We start from the raw sequence: 10313 nt of genomic DNA, 5'->3' as shown, positions 1-10313 counted from the left end.
TAGAGATGAGTCCATAGCCGAGAAACCCCACAGTCATCACCCAAGAACAACAATGTTGCCTGAGAAACCCCATTCCCAAATGCCTTTTTCATCTTCTAAAAACCTAATGACAGTTTTGGTAGACCCATAGTTTTATTAAAATGCATTCATAAAAACCCAAATTCAGGTTATAATTTTGAATTCTACCTATTTCGTTGGAAGATGCATCTTCCAATTTTGGTCAAAAAATAGAAGATGAAAGAGAAAGTTAGGTTATTAATTTAACAAACCAAACACCCATTTTTAGCTCCAAACCCTGATTTTGACCCTCATATCTCTATTCCATCCCTCACCTTCCAGTAACCAAATGGGGCCTAAGGTGAGTAACTGACACAATTTCCCTTCCGACAACCACTTAAATTGATTATCACAATATACTTGAAGTGTTTAAATTTCTTAATTTCAATTTATTCAATAAAAGAAATAATTTCATTTTTTTTGAAAATTCTCACAAAATCCATGTGAAATCAATAGTACCGAAAAATTTGGTGAGAGATATCTATTTTTCCAAATTGGCCATCTTTATATATGTTAAACTTCTTAAACAATGTTAAATCAAAATTCATCTGTCCAAATCCAAGTAAGTTTTCTTTTATTATATACATATATTCATATACACATTTACACATTACCTCTAAATTGTTTCGTATCATCTTCTATAGTTGAAATCTAATCACAATCTAATCAACATTGAGTAAGGCACTTTACTTGACATTCCTGCTGATGTTATTTTGGTGTAGGAATCATTAACTAAAATAGACAATCCAATCTTGTTTAATTTGGTACGGAGGAGTTGTCTTTGGGGTCATTTCTCCCAACTGCATAGCTTTACTCCTCTTAAATCAGCAGGTCATTGAAGTGTGCAAGATCTCTATCGCCACCATGTTTTGTGGACCATTCAAGCATGTAAAATCCAAAAAAACTTTACATCTATTCTGTTTTGCTTATTCACACATGCAAGATTTCTATCATGCCAACTCAAACTCTCCTCAAACTCAATTAGGGGAGAGGACCCAGTAGTTGTGCATGTTCCAATAGTTGTGACAGTAGTTGTTAACTTAATACCCATACTTTTTGATTTAATATCCAACATTTCTGATAAGATTGTACCAATGGATGTGACTTTAAAGTTGCTTTTGTTAATGATGATTACCCATAAGTGAATGAAAAGTGTCCCTTTTCCCAAAAAACAACCAATAGTGTGATGCCACGTCAGCTGTACAAGTATGGGGTCTCCAATGCACTATGATTGGTCTCACTTTTTTTTGGGGCTGTTTTGGACACTTTGACAAAAAGCATGCTGATGTGGCATCATATTTGATGATGTGGCTCTGAAACCTTAGTTATAAGCAGGGGACTTGCCAAGTAAGCCACTATCAAAAAATGAGAGTGATTTGAAATTTTCACATAAGATTTTGAGAAGCACAAAGTTAGGGCGCACAACTACTGGGTCCTCTCCCCTATTGATTGTAAAATCTTTATTCTCAGATTTTCTCTCTAGCCAAGGATGCTCATTTACTGCTCTCTTTGCTGAGCATATATACGTAGGCTTTGAAGTCTCTAAGTCATGTATCTTGTATGAGAGCATCTGCCAGTGTTTGCTGTAGCAACAGAATAGAGCAGCCATCTGAGAAAACGGTCTCTGTTTCTTTCTTATTTTTGTGGGCACAGTTAAAATCAGCAGCTCTCTCGTCTGTTTAATTAATGTCTTTTATATATTATCATCTTGGATCGATCTATGATATTTTACTGATTGTTTTTCCCTCTAGCTACCTTCTCTTTTCACATTATAAAACTCTTGCATCATACCCAAGTTAGCATTCTACATTTCTTTAAAAAAAGTTAAATCGAATGATTACAGGAGTGAACACGTTAACTGATTTTCTTCTCAATAATCTTCTTACATTCACGCAGAACCTAACATGGACCGAGCGGGCAAAGACAAGGCTATTGGCGTTGATCTCGGAACAACTTACAGCTGCGTTGGAGTGTGGCAGCACGACAGAGTTGAAATCATTGCTAATGACCAGGGAAACAGAACGACTCCCTCCATGTTTGCTTTCACCCCCGAGGAACGACTTGTTGGAGATGCTGCCAAGTTCTAGATTTCCACCAATCCTACCAACACTATGTGTGATGTCAAGAGACTCATTGGTAGGAGATATAGTGACCCCTCTGTGCAGTCTGACAAACAACTGTGGCCTTTCTCTATCGTTTCTGGTAAGAACGACAAGCCTATGGTTGAAGTCACTTATAAGGGGGAGAAAAGATTATTTGCAGCTGAAGAAATCTCATCTATGGTGCTCGTGAAAATGAAGATGATAGCCGAGCAATACCTCCATTGTGATGTGAAGAGTGCTGTCATTACTGTGCCCGCTTATTTCAATGATTCACAGAAACGAGCAACTAAAGATGCGGGTAAGATTGCAGGACTTAATGTCATGCAGATCATCAATGAACCCACTGCTACAGCTATAAATTATGGCTTTGATGCATTGGATAAGGGTAAAAGAAACATTCTAGTTTTTGATCTTGGAGGAGGTACGTTTGACATATCTATTGCTACAGTGGAAAGAGGTAATATTGAAGTAAAAGCTGTTGGAGGTGATATGCACTTGGGAGGTGAGGATTTTGACATTAGGATGCTCAATTACTGTGTCCAGCTATTCAACCAAAAATATAAGATGGATATGGCTACAAGTCCCAAAGCTCTTCAGAGGCTACGCTCGGAGTGCGAGAGGGCAAAGAGATGTTTGTCTTCGGCAGTAGAGACTGCAATCGACATAGATAGTCTCTTTGAAGGCCAAGACTTCCACACAAAGATCAGGAGAGCGAAATTCGAGGAGGTCAATACGGAATTGTTTGATGAATGTATGCAAATAGTGAAGAAATGTGTTGAAGACTCCAAGATGAGCAAACATCAAATCAATGACATTGTATTGGTGGGAGGTTCGTCACGTATACCAAAGGTTCAGGAATTGTTAGGTCATTTTTTTTTGAGGGAAAGAAGCTATTCAAAAGTGTAAATCCAGATGAGGCGATTGCTTATGGCGCAGCTTTGCATGCGGCTTCTCTTAACAAAGAAAACATTAACATAGTCTTGACGGACGTCACTCCTTTGAGTCTCGGAATTGAAGTTAACAATGGTCTCATGAAAGTAATAGTTCCACGCAATACCCCCATTCCTACTCTGAAAGACAAATCTGTTACCACCGCATATGACAACCAGACGAGAGCAGGAATTTCAATCTATGAAGGGGAGAGATCTGTGGTTGCACACAACAATTTACTAGGTGAGTTTGTTCTGGAAGGGATTCCGCCTGCCCGGTGCATGGTGCCAAGTATATGTGTTTGCTTTCATGTGGATGTGGAGGGAATTCTGACAGCCTCTGCCAAGGATGTGGGAACAGGGTTGTGTGAAAAATTTAACTATTGCAGTCACTGATTATTAATCTCCTATCATAAACGATTATTAAACTGATGAAAATAAATTCCCAACTAATATCGAAAAATAACACAACTGCAACTTCACTTATAAAATATGGAAAGAAATGCGCAACACAATGAACATAATATTTTCAGACAAATTGTCCCTAGAAAAACCCCTAAGGGAAAACCAGTTCTACAAATGAGAAATTATATTAAACTTCAACAAATTAAGAGATACAAAATTCATTGCCTCTTACTGGCAGAATTTCGACAATCTCCTAATTTCTCCCATTGATATTCTCTACTGCTATTCCCAAGCTAACACTACGCCCTTGCTAACACTGCAAGACTGTTTGCTAACACTGCAAACGTTTTTCCAAACTTCATATTCTCCAAATGCCCCCCTGACCTCCTTTTATACTACTCCTATTGGTAAACCAATGGCTGAGATTGATTTACAATTGATGGTTGAGATTAAAACAACTTAACAACCCTAACCAAGTCGGTTTCTAGTTGTTTCCAAAAGTGGTCAATTAATTAACAAATATTTGTTTCTAATCTAACCAATTAGTTAGTAAAACAATTACTTGCTAAATAATAGCAAATGGACAAACAGCTGTCCAAAGCTAACAAAACTAACACTCCCTCTTAGCGAGGAAGCTATTTTGTAGGACACCTAACTTATCTTTGAAGAAGATAAATTTTTCCTTCCCCAATGCCTTAGTCAGAATGTCTGCTACATGCTCCTCTGTAGTTATGTATTGTAGCTGAACAACTCCCCTTTGTACACAATCTCTAATGAAGTGATATCTGATATCTATATGTTTAGACCTATCATGAAACATTGGATTCTCAGACAACTTGATGCAACTTTGATTGTCACAATGTATCACAGTAGCATCAACTTTTTGACCAAACAAGGCTACTAACAACTTTCGAAGCCATATAGCTTCACATGTCGCCATGCTAGCTGCTATGTATTCTGCTTCTGCTGAACTCAGAGCCACAGACTTTTGCTTCCTGCTGAACCAAAATACAACTCCTGATCCCAAGCTGAAACAACACACTGAAGTGCTCCTTTTGTCTGTTGTACTTCCTGCCCAATCTGCATTAGTATAGCCTATCAACCTGATACCTTCACCTCGAACATATCTAATCCCATACTCGACTGTACCACACAAGTAACATAGCACATGCTTAGCCACTATCCAATGCATTCTCTTTGGTTCAACCATGAATTGACTAAAAGAGTTAACTGCAAATGCTATATCTGGCCTAGTGTTGACCAAATACATAAGCGAACCAATCAACTGTCTATATAAAGTGGGATCTACATCTTTCTCCTTAGTTGTATCTACCTTCCTCCAATTCGTGATCATGGGTGTAGACATGACTTTGCAATCCTCCATCCCAAATTTTTTCAAGATTTCAATGCAATATTTCCCTTGACCAAGGAAAATCTCCCCATCTATCTGCCACACTTCCATGCCTAGAAAGTAGTGCATAAGTCCTAAATCCTTCATCTCGAACTCTTCTGCAAGGTTCCTATTACAATCCACTATGAGCCCTAGTGAACTTGTAAGAAATAGGTCATCCACATAAAGAACAAGAATGAGAATCTCACCCCCAATCACCAAGTAGTAGAGGTTAGCATCTGCTTCACTCTTCACAAAGCCCATTTTCTGCAAGTATGTATCAATGCATTCATACCACACTCTAGGAGCCTGCTTGAGTCCATACAATGCTTTCTTCAATTTGCACACGTGGGTCTCTTTGCTGTGTGCTACAAAGCCTTCTGGTTGTTTTATGTATACCTCCTCCTTCAACTCACCATTAAGGAATGCTGTCTTGACATCCATTTGATGGATTTTCCATCCCATCTGTGCTGCAAGTGAGATTATAGCTCGTATAGAAGTATACCTGGCAATATGAGCAAATGTCTCCTCATAGTCTATTCCCTCCTTCTGAGAGAACCCCTTTGCCACAAACCTCGTCTTATATTTCTCTATGCTACCATCTGCACCGTGCTTTATCTTATAGATCCAGCGTGATCCAACTACAACCCTATCTGTTGGTCTAGGTACTACCTCCCACACATCATTCTACATTATTGAAGAATATTCCTCAACCATAACATCTCGCCATACCTAATGTTCTACAACTTCTTGATAGCTAGAAGGCTCACTATCTACCAACTAACTAACTAATGCCACATAGTCATTGAACTTGGCTGGTTGTCTTTGCAGTCTAGTACTCTTCCTAGGAGCTCCCACAAACTCCTGAGTATCCCTTTGTGTATCCCACTACCAACTGTAGAGGATGAAATGTCAACCTCTAAGTCTTCTAGATGCATTTTCTATTGCACCTATTTCTCCATACTCTGTGAATCTTCACTAACTAAGTCTACACTCTTACTGGTAATTGTACTTGAGCTTTGTTGCCCTTGACTTGGTCTTGGAGCTTCTATCGGCTGCTCACTCTGGTCATCTACTGGCAAATCTTTGGATCTCCTGAATGCCTTGTCCTCCATGAACTTGACATCTCGTCTAACAATAATTCTTTTAGTCCCCGGAATGAAAATCCTATATGCCTTTGAGGTCTCACTGTACCCAAAAAAGTACCCCCTCTCTACAGTCTAATCTAACTTTGTACGTGTATCTCCAGGAATATGGCAATATGCCAAACTCGCGAATATCCTAAAGTGACTAACATATGGCTTCTTCCCTCTGAAAACCTCCTCTGGTGTCATCTTCCCTAGTACCTTGTGTGGAACTCTATTCTGAATGTAGACTATTGTATTACATGCCTCTGCCCATAAGTAACGGGGCATGTCCTAGTCATGTAGCATAGCTCTTGCTGCCTTTGATATAGAATGGTTCTTCCTCTCAACAACTCCATTCTGCTGTAGATTGTAAGGAACAGTCCATTCTCTCTTGATTCTTTCTCTGGTGCAGAACTCCTAGAAGACATTTTCTTTGTACTCACCTCCATTGTCTAACTGAAGAACCTTTATCTTCTTTCCTGTCAAATTCTCCACTAGAGCCTTGAACTCTTGGAATCAACTGAAAACCTCATCCTTAGTCTTCAAGAAGTATATCCAAGTCTTTCTAGAGAAATCATCAATAAAAATAACATAGTACTCATATCCTCTAAGAGATTTTGTTGACATTGGTCCACAAACATCTGAATGTACTAGATCAAGAACACCCTTAGATCTGGTGTCACTCCTTGGAAAAGATGCTTTCACAAACTTCCCCAATACACATCCCTTACATACATCGTCATGCTCTGTACTCACCTCTGGAACACCTGTCACTATCTCATGAAGCAATCTAAGTGCTCCATGATAAATATGGCATCCTCCTATGCCATAGCTGTCCAAGATCTCTAGGATTACTATTTCTCATAAGTGCCTTAGGAGTATCAAACTGCAATCTATAAAGGCGACCACTCCTAACTCCAATAGTTATGGGTGATTTCCAATCTTTGTGCTTAATCAACATATTTGTCCCTCTAAAGAGTACATTATACCCCCTATCCTAAAGAACAGATACAAAAATCAAATTCATACCTAAGCCTGACACATATAACACATCATGAAGTGGAATTATCTTTCCATTCTCCCTCTGAAACTGAACAATCCCTTTCCCAACAGGGTTGAGTTTGGACAAGTTTCTCATAGAAATTTGGATGGTGGTGTCCTCCTCCTTGTAACTGGAGAAGTACTCTCTAACACCTGTCATATGAAATGATGCCCCACTATCTATATACCAAACACACTGCGAGGTTGAGCTAACCATACAAGCTATGAGTGCAAATTCATCTTCCATTCTACTGGAGAGTTCTTCTGCACTTGCTGAAGCTGCCACCTGCTTCTTACCCTTCTTCCTCTCTGGGCAATCACTGACATAGTGGTCAAATGCGTGACATCCAAAGAACTTGGCCTTAAAAAGGTCCTTCTTCTTCTTCTTCTCACTTTGTGAATTTGATCCTTTTCTAGATCCCTTCTTTGCTTTCCCTTCACCCGCTAGGGCAACGTTCTCTTGTTCCACCTCATTTTTTTGACTCTTGTTGGTCCCATTGACAAGACTTAGTCTAAACTCCTCCTGAGTGAAATTAGTCCATAGTCGATCCCAACTTGGTAAAGTATCTTGTCCACTAAAAACTTGAACAAAGACACTCCATTGTTTAGTTAACTCATTTAGAGCTATTCTCACTAGCTCATCATCACTAGGGCTATCTCCAACAGTTGCTAACTCATCCTTGAAAATTCCAAACCTGGTGACGTAACTTGTGACATCTTCTCCCTGATTCATTTGGGTATTCTTTAGCTTCTCTCTGAGAATCAACTTCCTATTGGTGGTAGCATTCTAGTATAGACTTAAAATGGCATCCCACATCTTCTTCGCTATATCTAGCTCTACGATATGTGGAACAATATGATCCTTGACACCATCAAGGATAATCCTCCTCGCTTTGGCATCATCCTTCCTATACGCTGCAAGCTGTGTTGCATCCGTTGGTACAAGTACAACACTTGTAGCATAATCCTTGATACCATTCTCTTCCAACAATAAAGAAATTTTGGCCTTCCAGACACCAAAATTTGAGGCACCATCCAATCTATCCTGATCTCTCAAACTAGCTAAAGCCATCTCAAGGGTTTAAAGCAATAATAAATTTAAAGAGATCAAAATTTCTTTCCTAGGGAAAAACTCTTCTACCCTTAACAATGCTCTGATACCATGTGAAAAATTTAACTATTGCAGTCACTGATTATTAATCTCCTATCATAAACGATTATTAAACTACTGAAAATAAATTTCCAGCTAATATCGAAAAATAACACAACTGCAACTTCACTTATAAAATACAGAAAGAAATGCGCAACACAATGAACACAATATTTTTGGACAAATTGTCCCTGGAAAAACCCCTAAGGGAAAACCAGTTCTACAGATGAGAAATTATATTAAACCTCAGCAAATCAAGAGATACAAAATTCCTTGCCTCTTACTAGCAGAATTTCGACAATCTCCTAATTTCTCCCGCTGATATTCTCCACTGCTATCTCCACGCTAACACTGCGCCCTTGCTAACATTGCAAGACTATTTGCTAACACTGCAAACATTTTTCCAAACTTCATATTCTCCAAATGTCCCCCTGACCTCATTTTATACTACTCCTATTGGTAAACCAACGGTCGAGATTGATTTACAATCGACGGTTGAGATTAAAACAACTTAACAACCCTAACCAAGTCGGTTTCTAGTTGTTTCCAAAAGTGGTCAATTAATTAAAAAATATTTTTTTCTAATCTAACCAATTAGTTAGCAAAATAATTACTTGCTAAATAATAGAAAATGGACAAACAGCTGTCCAAAGCTAACAAAACTAACAAGTTGAGCAACTAGATTACTATTACAAATGAGTGCGAGAAACTGAGCAAGGAGGAGATTGATAGAATGGTGGCTGATGCAGATGTATTTCGAAGAGAGGATGAGGAAATGGCAAAGAAGCTTGTTGCTATAAACAATCTTGAAACTTATATCTGCAACATGAAAGGTAGAGTAACAGAGGCCAAGAATAAGGGGACGATAACAACAATGGTTGCAGATTATATCAATGAGTCACTCACAACTGCTGAGGAATGGTTGGATGAGAATGATGATGCTGCAATTGAAGAATTTTGGGCCAAAATGGACGAGTTATCATTGGGATGTAGATTCTTAACATGAAAAGCAAATAGTTATGGTACTTTATGATTAACTTAATGTTCTTAGAATGAACATTGGGCAAAAAGCTGGTGTTTTCCCCACTCTTTTTGTGCGCAACAGTCATACATCTATGGTCATGGTAACATGAATCAGACATGAAATGGCCTTCTGAAATTAATATTGAAGTGGTTAATGATTTTTGTTGACATTTTTCATTAAGATAAAAGAGAAATGGAAAGGTGACATTGATGACTTTTTTAATGACTTCAAAAAAGAATGGTTCTAACTTAGTTCTTTATTTCTTTATTATTATTAGTCCCTACTATAGGCAGGAGACTATAGTTTTTGTTAAATGTCTCTCAATATTATTATTAAGATACATATTTTTCGCACTTAAATGCTATTTTTTATTGGTTATTACTATTTTTGCTAGTGGTTTAAACATTTTTAAAAATCTATTGAAATTCTTTTATTGTTATGTGAAAGGAAAGTGGCTTAAATAAAGGACCAACATTTAATTTGGCATTAGTGGTTGCATTATATTCATTAAACTTTTGCCATATATGCATTCTATGGAGCACCCATATATGCATTTTATTGTGCATGGCATTTCATGCCTTAACTCATGATTAAAACTTATGGTTTGTATGAGTTTAAATTTATCATTTTGAAATTTAATTATAAAATACATAGTTAAATGCAAGTGTTTTATATTTCATACTTGCTTTCTAAAATACTCACAGAGCCTTGGTGTTTTTTTGGGTTCGGTTGGAGATAAGTATAACCAATTTAGTTGTCTTTCTCCATTTTCTCTATTATATTCTATGGCTCATTTTGCCTTATGACTTTTTTGTCTTTTATATTATTTGATTTTTTTTTGTTCATATCACATCAATATTGGATTTGTATTGTATTGCAATGGCCTTATATATTTTTATAAAGGGTTTTTATTTATTGCAGGGATTCCATTCTCAAGAACACATCAAAATAGAGTTATACAGAGTTCATATTCTTGAAGTAATCCTTGGATAAAAATGGTGGTCAACATTATACTTTAGCAGAGGATGTCAACTCTCATTATGAAATTAATAGTACATAGTTTTTGTCATTGTATGATGTGACATTTT

General features: G+C 37.6%; 1 pseudogene; it reads left to right on the top strand.

The window, feature by feature from the left end:
- The first annotated feature begins 1961 nt into the window (after nt 1-1961).
- Nucleotides 1962-9207, top strand: LOC149532498 (heat shock cognate 70 kDa protein-like; annotated as a pseudogene).
- The last annotated feature ends 1106 nt before the right edge of the window (nt 9208-10313 follow it).

The sequence above is a fragment of the Cupressus sempervirens genome, chromosome 10, assembly GCF_028749045.1.
Source record: "Cupressus sempervirens isolate cs-2001-9-10 chromosome 10, ASM2874904v1, whole genome shotgun sequence".
Classification (NCBI taxonomy): domain Eukaryota; kingdom Viridiplantae; phylum Streptophyta; class Pinopsida; order Cupressales; family Cupressaceae; genus Cupressus; species Cupressus sempervirens.
This window is presented reverse-complemented; position numbering and strand designations above follow the sequence as displayed.